The sequence below is a fragment of the Lactuca saligna genome, chromosome 5 (assembly GCF_052625555.1).
Source record: "Lactuca saligna cultivar CGN05327 chromosome 5, ASM5262555v1, whole genome shotgun sequence".
NCBI lineage: Eukaryota > Viridiplantae > Streptophyta > Magnoliopsida > Asterales > Asteraceae > Lactuca > Lactuca saligna.
In genome coordinates this window covers 135965840-135975000 of record NC_136421.1, presented here as the reverse complement: position 1 = coordinate 135975000, position 9161 = coordinate 135965840, and the positions used below count along the sequence as shown (strand labels likewise).

Genomic DNA, 9161 nt, shown 5'->3' with positions numbered 1-9161 from the left:
TCTAATCAATTTCATGAATTATTAGAAACTACCTTATCAGATTCATATTTTACCTGATCCTCAGTTTCTAGCCCTAAACTCATAATGGTGAGAAATAGATTATTTTCAATTTAATAATTTTCTATTGAATGGGACATTATTTTACATCGATAAACAACAAGTAACGGAAGAAAGAAATTATTTAGCACTTCCTTCCAATACTCATTGAAAGTGCGTTGCTGTGTCAGAAGAAGGATAGCTATACTGATTCAGTATACTCTAAAGACGCCCTCGGTACAATATTGACGATCTCACAAAGATTTTTTCCAGTGAATTTCCATTTACTGATCCAATCTTTTACAGAATCGATCCCCTTTTGACTGTACAAGAATATGTGGAGCTCAGCATGTCTGGAAGCACAGGAGAACGTTCTTTTGCTGATATTATTACCAGTATTCGCTACTGGGTCATTCATAGCATTACTATACCTTCCCTATTCATTGCGGGTTGGTTATTCGTCAGCACTGGTTTAGCTTACGATGTGTTTGGAAGCCCTCGGCCAAACGAGTATTTCACAGAAAACCGACAAGGAATTCCATTAATCACCGGCCGTTTTGATTCTTTGGAACAACTCGATGAATTTAGTAGATCTTTTTAGGAGGCTTCAATGACCATAGATCGAACCTATCCAATTTTTACAGTGCGATGGTTGACTGTTCACGGCCTAGCTGTACCTACCGTTTCTTTTTTGGGGTCAATATCAGCAATGCAGTTCATACAACGATAAACCTAATCCGAATTATAGAGCTACGACACAATCAAACCCAAACGAACAAAATGTTGAATTGAATCGTACCAGCCTCTACTGGGGGTTATTACTCATTTTTGTACTTGCTGTTTTATTTTCCAATTATTTCTTCAATTAAGAAAAGGAGAGAGAACTAAAATAATAGACTAATCGTTCTAGGTATTCTTTCTCTTACCCCATTCGGAAGGATCTCATCTCATAATTATCCATGACTGTTTATGTCTCTAGCATGACCACTTGATGAAATGTGGAGGGAAGTGGGGTAAATGGCCGATACTACTGGAAGAATTCCTCTTTGGATAATAGGTACTGTAGCTGGTATTCTTGTGATCGGTTTAGTAGGTGTTTTCTTTTATGGTTCATATTCCGGATTGGGTTCATCCCTGTAGTAATCGGATGAATTGAGTTGTAGACAGGAAAGCGTACGAACTCAACGGATTCCCTTCTTTGTTTGTCTGATTTGAGGGAGAAGGTCCCGTTGAGTTCTTAATAATTAGAATATTTTTTTTTATAAGTTCATTGAAGAAGTTCTATTTACTCAACAGATTTTCCCCTCCTCTTTTATTTGTCCACCACTTTTTATTTATAGTATACGTAATTATTATAAGATAAGAATAAATAAAATACGTAATAACTATAAAAAAACGTTCTGATACGTCTGTAAAAAATAGAAACTAACACTAGGAACGTTTGACGAACAGTATCAAGAATCATTATTATTTCGACACAAGAAAAGGATTTTTCACACCCCTTTCTTGTGTCGAAGACTAGGAAGACGAATAACCCCTCCCAGAAATATTTGTTCCCTTCAATTATCCGTTCTATTTTGCGTTTACTTTTGTATAGGATCTAGCCGAAGTCCATTGTATTAGACTCAAATGCATTTTATGACATTTTAATCTGCCAATAGCAACATAATAACATCACCCCAAATTTTTATAAAAAAACAAAAACAAAGAAAGAAGGGGTCAATTCAAATAGTCTTCTTCACAATCTACATACTGTGGCTAGGAATGTGGTACAAGGAATTCCCGGCATCTCGTAGAAAAAGAGTATAAACAAACAAAAGGCTTTTTAGAATTTTATTTTTTATCATAGATAATCATAATTACTAAAAAAAATTTGGTTCTTTTTACAAACTTGAGGTCGATAAATCCGCGAGTCTAGAAATTCATTTCGGACAATTGAACCTTCTCGAACTGTTTCTTTTTAAGAACCAAAAATATTTGTGCCAAAATAACAGATGCTAAGAAGAACAAAAGGCCTTGTACATGTAATGGATCTTGAAGTACTATTTCTGCATCTCCCTGACCAAATCCGCCCACATTAGGATTACTTGTCAACGGCTGCTCAAATTTGATAGATTCGCCTTCTGAAACAAGAAGTTCTGGCCCCGGAGGGATAATATCAACCACTTGACGTCCATCCGATGCATCCGCTATGGTTATTTCGTATCCCCCCTTTTCTTTTCGTAGGATTTTGCTTACTATACCGGATGCTGTAGCATTATAAACTGTATTGTTACTCTTGCTCCCGTCAGGATAAATCTGGCCCCTTCCCCTGTTTCCGCCTACGTATATAGGATATTTTAAGAAGTGAATGTCTTTCTTAGTAGCGGGGTCCAGGGAAAGAATAGGAAACGTGATTTCACTATATTTCTGACCAGGAACACGGCCTATGACAAGAATATTTTTTTGATTTGGGCGGTAGCTCTGAAAAGACAGATTGCCCATCTTTTCTTTTATCTCGGGGAAATACGATCGGGAGGGGCTAATTCAAAACCCTCTGGTAAAATAAGAACAGCCCCCACATTTAAAGCCCCTTTTTTACCATTAGCAAGAACTTGTTTCAGTTGCATATCATAAGGAATTCGAACAACTGCTTCAAAAACTGTATCGGGAAGTACCGTTTGCGGAACCTCAATATCCACTGGTTTATTAGCTAAATGGCAATTGGCGCATACAATACGTCCAGTCGCTTCTCGTGGATTTTCATAGCCCTTCTGTGCAAAAATGGGATATGCATTTGAAATGGATGCACGAGTTATGATATATATCATGAGCGATACGGAAATAGATCGAGTAATCTGTTCCTTAATCCAAGAAAAATTATTTCTAGTTTGCATGGTCCAACCATTGATCCCGAAAATTTATACAACAAATTGGGGTAGGTCACTAATGGAGTTTCCTATCCACGATTCTGTTATTTACTGGAATAATTTGACTGGATTAATATATAGGATGAATCTCCGGGATGGGTAGAAAGATAAAGAGTGAGTACGATTTTCAATGCTTTGCTTATGTACAACTGCAAAGTAAGAAGCATTCTAATTGGATTAGGTAGATAATTTTTCAGTCATTCATTGAATGATAAATCACTACAAGTGACGGAGATACGCGATTTAAATAACGGAAAATCCAATATTTGAAAATTGTATCTAGAATGACTGGAAAAGTGGAAACAAGGCCGGATATAATTTGCTCATTATGAACAAATCCAAAATCCTTGTAGACAAAGCCAATCATCAGTTCCCAACCATGGGGCGAATGAAATCCGATACATAAATCAGTTATTGCTATTTTTTTTATTTATTTTTAATACCTAGTCTAGTACAATTTCGTATTTCGAGGCGAAACGCCTATAAAAAAGAAAAAATCGTGGTTGGGAAGGTTATAGTAGCCAAAGCCGTTGGAATTTTTTGTTTATACATTGGAAAAATCCGTTTTGTTATTAATATACTAGGAAAGGGGCAAAAGAATAACTGAAAGAAAGGAAATCTATTAGTTATTCGTGAAAGTTTCATTTATTCAATGACCAGAATTAGACGGGGATATATCGCTCGGAGACGTAGAACAAAAATTCGTTTATTTGCATCAAGCTTTCGGGGGGCTCATTCAAGACTTACTCGAACTATTACTCAACAAAAAATAAGAGCTTTGGTTTCGGCTCATCGGGATAGGGATAAGCAAAAAATCAATTTTCGTCGTTTGTGGATCACTCGAATAAATGCAGCAATTCGTGAAAGGGGGGTATGCTATAGTTATAGTAGATTAATAAACGGTCTGTACAAGAGACAGTTGCTTCTTAATCGTAAAATACTTGCACAAATAGCTATATCAAATAGGAATTGTCTTTATATGATTTCCAATGAGATCATAAAAGAAGTAGGTTGGAGGGAATCCACCGGTTAAACGGAGTTGCCCGGAGAATGATCTCCGGGAAGGTCGAATAAAAATGAATAGAATATGATAAGATATGAGAAAGTAGTCAAAATAAATATGAATCAACAAGTTAAATAAAAAAATTTATTCTTCCCAGATTATTATTTGTTTTCTTACGACACGAGAATTCAATCCGGATTCTTGGATTTTTCCAACAAAATATCAATCCCCGTTTGAGTTCGGATGGGAATTCGAATTCAAGTGAATAAAGAGTAAACCTATCTTTTTCTGGCTCTAAGACTAGGAGTTCTAGTGGTCGACTCGGTTCTTTCAAATTGTTTCTCATTATTAAGAAAAGGTAACAAAGATAAAATACGAGCTTGTTTTATAGCAATAGTAATTAATCGTTGTTGTTTCAAGGTCAATCTATTCACTCGTCTAGATAATATTTTTCCCTGTTCACTAATAAATCGACTAATTAAACTCATGATTTTATAATCAATTCGATCCCCCGATTGGATCGGGGGCAAACGCCTACGAAAAGATCGCTTGGATTTAAGAAAAGTTCGCTTGGATTTATCCATGGTTTGGTTAGTTTATTTCTTATCCCTAAAATCCTATTTCAGCCGTATCTCTAATTAGAATAAAAAAAATAGGATTTGGTTTGTTTATAATTATCTTTAACTATGTTAAATATGTTATATATATAATGTCATTTTTTCCTTTTCCTTGTAAGATAGATAAGGGCGCAGGTGCTCGGTTCGATCTATTTCTTTACCTCCCCGTGAATCGTATGTTTGTAACAATATGGACAGAATTTTCGCAACTCCAATCGATTAGGCGTATTGTGCCGATTCTTTTGAGTAATATATCTGGAAATGCCCGTTGATGCCTTATTAACATTAACACCGTTTCGAACACAAGCGGTACATTCCAAAAGAACCAGTATTCGCACATCTTTACCCTTGGCCATGAACCTCCTTTGGATTTTTCATTTACTCGACTCTTCCTCTTTCAATCCGAAACGAAAAAGAAGAAAGGAAAAAACAAAATAGAATTTGTAACTTACTATCCTCTTATGCAAGATTTCACTACAATCAATATAGCAAATAAGATAGAAAGATTTCTAAACTAGATTTCAAATCACAGTACAGTATTTCATATAAGTATCTTATATAATACTGTTTCCCTAGAACCACAGTTTGTATTCTACTTCCATAGAAATTGAATACATAGAAATTTCATATTAATTTAATTCCAACCTGAACCCGAGTCTCGCAGCTGTTGAATGCACTTTTATTCTTTCTCTTTCCTCCCTTATTCTAAAATTTTTTAAAGGGAAAAAAGAGAAAAGAAGGGGGGCTGGTATTTAATTGTATCTATAATCTTCTTTATTCCTTCCCACGTCAATAACTAGAATGAAAAAAAGGGGAACGTCAACGCATCCGGGAAAAAACGATTAATCTCTATCAATAAACCTGCCGAAGAACCGAACCATAGAGTACTTAATACCGGTGCTACGGAAAGATATGTTTTTAGATCTCGCATTGAAAAACCTCCTTCATTTTATTGTAATACATAAACATATTGAAATGTACAATCATCCAGTAAATAAGATTGACTTTTTGTTAAATACAGAAAGTCCTTTCTTCCCCAATATTCCCCCAACTCATTTATTTTTCCTAGGGGTTCCATTCCATTTTTCATATAGATAGAAGTATTTTACTATTATTATATGTTAAATGAGAACAAAAAGACGAAATGGACATAAAAATTCTAGATTTTAATAGAGGAGATAACGATGTGGAAAACAAGACAAGAATTCTCTACAATGACACTATAGACCAATGGAAGGGATGTAGCGCAGCTTGGTAGCGCGTTTGTTTTGGGTACAAAATGTCACGGGTTCAAATCCTGTCATCCCTACCTATTACTGCTCCTTTGAGCAGTAATGAGGGATTTTTTGAGATCAATTCACATTGGACATATCATATAGAATCTTTCATTGTTATGATACTATGATAGTGTATGCATACAAGATGTATTGGGCCAATCCTTTTATTTACAGTCTTATCTTTTATGATAAGAAAGCGCTCTTAGTTCAGTAGAACGTGGGTCTCCAAAACCCGATGTCGTAGGTTCAAATCCTACAGAGCGTGATTCGGATCTTCTTCGATCGAATTCGGTTGAAGCACTAACTGGAACGGCAATCTGAATTTGACCTCCTGGATATTAAAGAAAGGAGGAGGTCAATCAAAAAAAGAGATGTTAATTAATCTAATCAAAGGTCCAACTGATCACCATGCCTGTATTGTAAATATGCAGTTACAAATAATCCAGCCAAAGTAATAGGAATTAGACCTAACACGATTCCAAATAGGAAAACTTCAATCATTTCAATTTGTTTGAAAGGAGAAAAAAGAGGTAATATCTATACCTAAATATTAATCTGAATTACCATGAATCTCAATGACCAAGAATTGGCAATGGACACGGTAAGTAACTATAAATACACAGAAGTTCGCGGAAAGATTTCCTTTTATGAATTGTGCAATGAATTTCAAATCAGTCGTATCTTGCTCAGACCAATAAATAGAGCTGAGGTTATAGTTAAAGCCGTCAGTAGAAAACCGAAATAACTAGTTATGGTAAGCATGAAGGAGCTAAATGAAATATGTTCTTTTTATACATATGTTTATAAAAAAGCACTTACCTGAGTTTCCTTTTTTGCAAAATAGGAGATAAAAAAAAATACCAATTGAAAGAATAAGTCCAATTGAAAGGTTTTGAATGATCTATCATTATAGACAGCACTAACAAGGAGAAAGTCACAACTGTATAAAAAAAATGGATTAATCATCTGTAACATCTACCCATACCGCCAATCAGCGAATTCATTCTTGGATAATTTTTCAACTCAACTTAGAAACGAATAATAAGAACTGGGTCATTTAATTTCGTTTTAAAATGAAAGTCTTTTCGAATCATTATGGAATGAAATTATTAAATTATTCCTCTTTTTATCATTTCTTTTTTTTTTATTGTATCGAATCAATTTTATATTTTAGAGCGAACAGTAATCTTATAAAACTTTTACTTTGATTTTAACTAATTAGATTCCGTAATAGGTTCACTTATATAATATCTTGAATGAATGAGAACAAAAAGTTATCACATGATCACTCTAAAAAAAAATAGGTGTTTTGGTTCAACTATATTCTAAGACTAGTCATTTCTATTCTATTTTGCTTTAGAAGTTCTATTTTATATCTTTCCAAAAATCTGCATTTTTGTAGTTAGGTCAAGAAAGAACCTTCCGATTTTGATCTAATACAACACTGCATGCACTATTAGTGATTCCAATTATTTCATTCTTTGTTCTTTTTCGTTTATCGAATAAAATTTGCTATTCTTACTTGTTACTGGACGATTAACCAATTCCTTAAAAGAAAAAAAAAAGATTCCAACAAAAACCGCTTCTACAACTATGAATAACAAAGATTTATAGATCTCACATCTACTTACAATTGTGGGAATATTCTAATCAATTTCATGAATTATTAGAAACTACCTTATCAGATTCATATTTTACCTGATCCTCAGTTTCTAGCCCTAAACTCATAATGGTGAGAAATAGATTATTTTCAATTTAATAATTTTCTATTGAATGGGACATTATTTTACATCGATAAACAACAAGTAACGGAAGAAAGAAATTATTTAGCACCTCCTTCCAATACTCATTGAAAGTGCGTTGCTGTGTCAGAAGAAGGATAGCTATACTGATTCAGTATACTCTAAAGACGCCCTCGGTACAATATTGACGATCTCACAAAGATTTTTTTCAGTGAATTTCCATTTACTGATCCAATCTTTTACGGAATCGATCCCCTTCTGACTGTACAAGAATATGTGGAGCTCAGCATGTCTGGAAGCACAGGAGAACGTTCTTTTGCTGATATTATTACCAGTATTCGCTACTGGGTCATTCATAGCATTACTATACCTTCCCTATTCATTGCGGGTTGGTTATTCGTCAGCACTGGTTTAGCTTACGATGTGTTTGGAAGCCCTCGGCCAAACGAGTATTTCACAGAAAACCGACAAGGAATTCCATTAATCACCGGCCGTTTTGATTCTTTGGAACAACTCGATGAATTTAGTAGATCTTTTTAGGAGGCTTCAATGACCATAGATCGAACCTATCCAATTTTTACAGTGCGATGGTTGACTGTTCACGGCCTAGCTGTACCTACCGTTTCTTTTTTGGGGTCAATATCAGCAATGCAGTTCATACAACGATAAACCTAATCCGAATTATAGAGCTACGACACAATCAAACCCAAACGAACAAAATGTTGAATTGAATCGTACCAGCCTCTACTGGGGGTTATTACTCATTTTTGTACTTGCTGTTTTATTTTCCAATTATTTCTTCAATTAAGAAAAGGAGAGAGAACTAAAATAATAGACTAATCGTTCTAGGTATTCTTTCTCTTACCCCATTCGGAAGGATCTCATCTCATAATTATCCATGACTGTTTATGTCTCTAGCATGACCACTTGATGAAATGTGGAGGGAAGTGGGGTAAATGGCCGATACTACTGGAAGAATTCCTCTTTGGATAATAGGTACTGTAGCTGGTATTCTTGTGATCGGTTTAGTAGGTGTTTTCTTTTATGGTTCATATTCCGGATTGGGTTCATCCCTGTAGTAATCGGATGAATTGAGTTGTAGACATGAAAGCGTACGAACTCAACGGATTCCCTTCTTTGTTTGTCTTATTTGAGGGAGAAGGTCCCGTTGAGTTCTTAATAATTAGAATATTTTTTTTATAAGTTCATTGAAGAAGTTCTATTTACTCAACAGATTTTCCCCTCCTCTTTTATTTGTCCACCACTTTTTATTTATAGTATACGTAATTATTATAAGATAAGAATAAATAAAATACGTAATAACTATAAAAAAACGTTCTGATACGTCTGTAAAAAATAGAAACTAACACTAGGAATGTTTGACGAACAATATCAAGAATCATTATTATTTCGACACAAGAAAAGGATTTTTCACACCCCTTTCTTGTGTCGAAGACTAGGAAGACGAATAACCCCTCCCAGAAATATTTGTTCCCTTCAATTATCCGTTCTATTTTGCGTTTACTTTTGTATAGGATCTAGCCGAAGTCCATTGTATTAGACTCAAATGCATTTTA

The 9161-nt window shown here is 34.7% G+C and overlaps 1 non-coding gene across 1 annotated transcript; it reads left to right on the top strand.

Moving 5' to 3' along the window:
- The first annotated feature begins 5800 nt into the window (after positions 1–5800).
- TRNAP-UGG (transfer RNA proline (anticodon UGG)) lies at positions 5801–5874 on the top strand. The gene has a single exon. It is a non-coding gene; the product is annotated as a tRNA-Pro (tRNA).
- The last annotated feature ends 3287 nt before the right edge of the window (positions 5875–9161 follow it).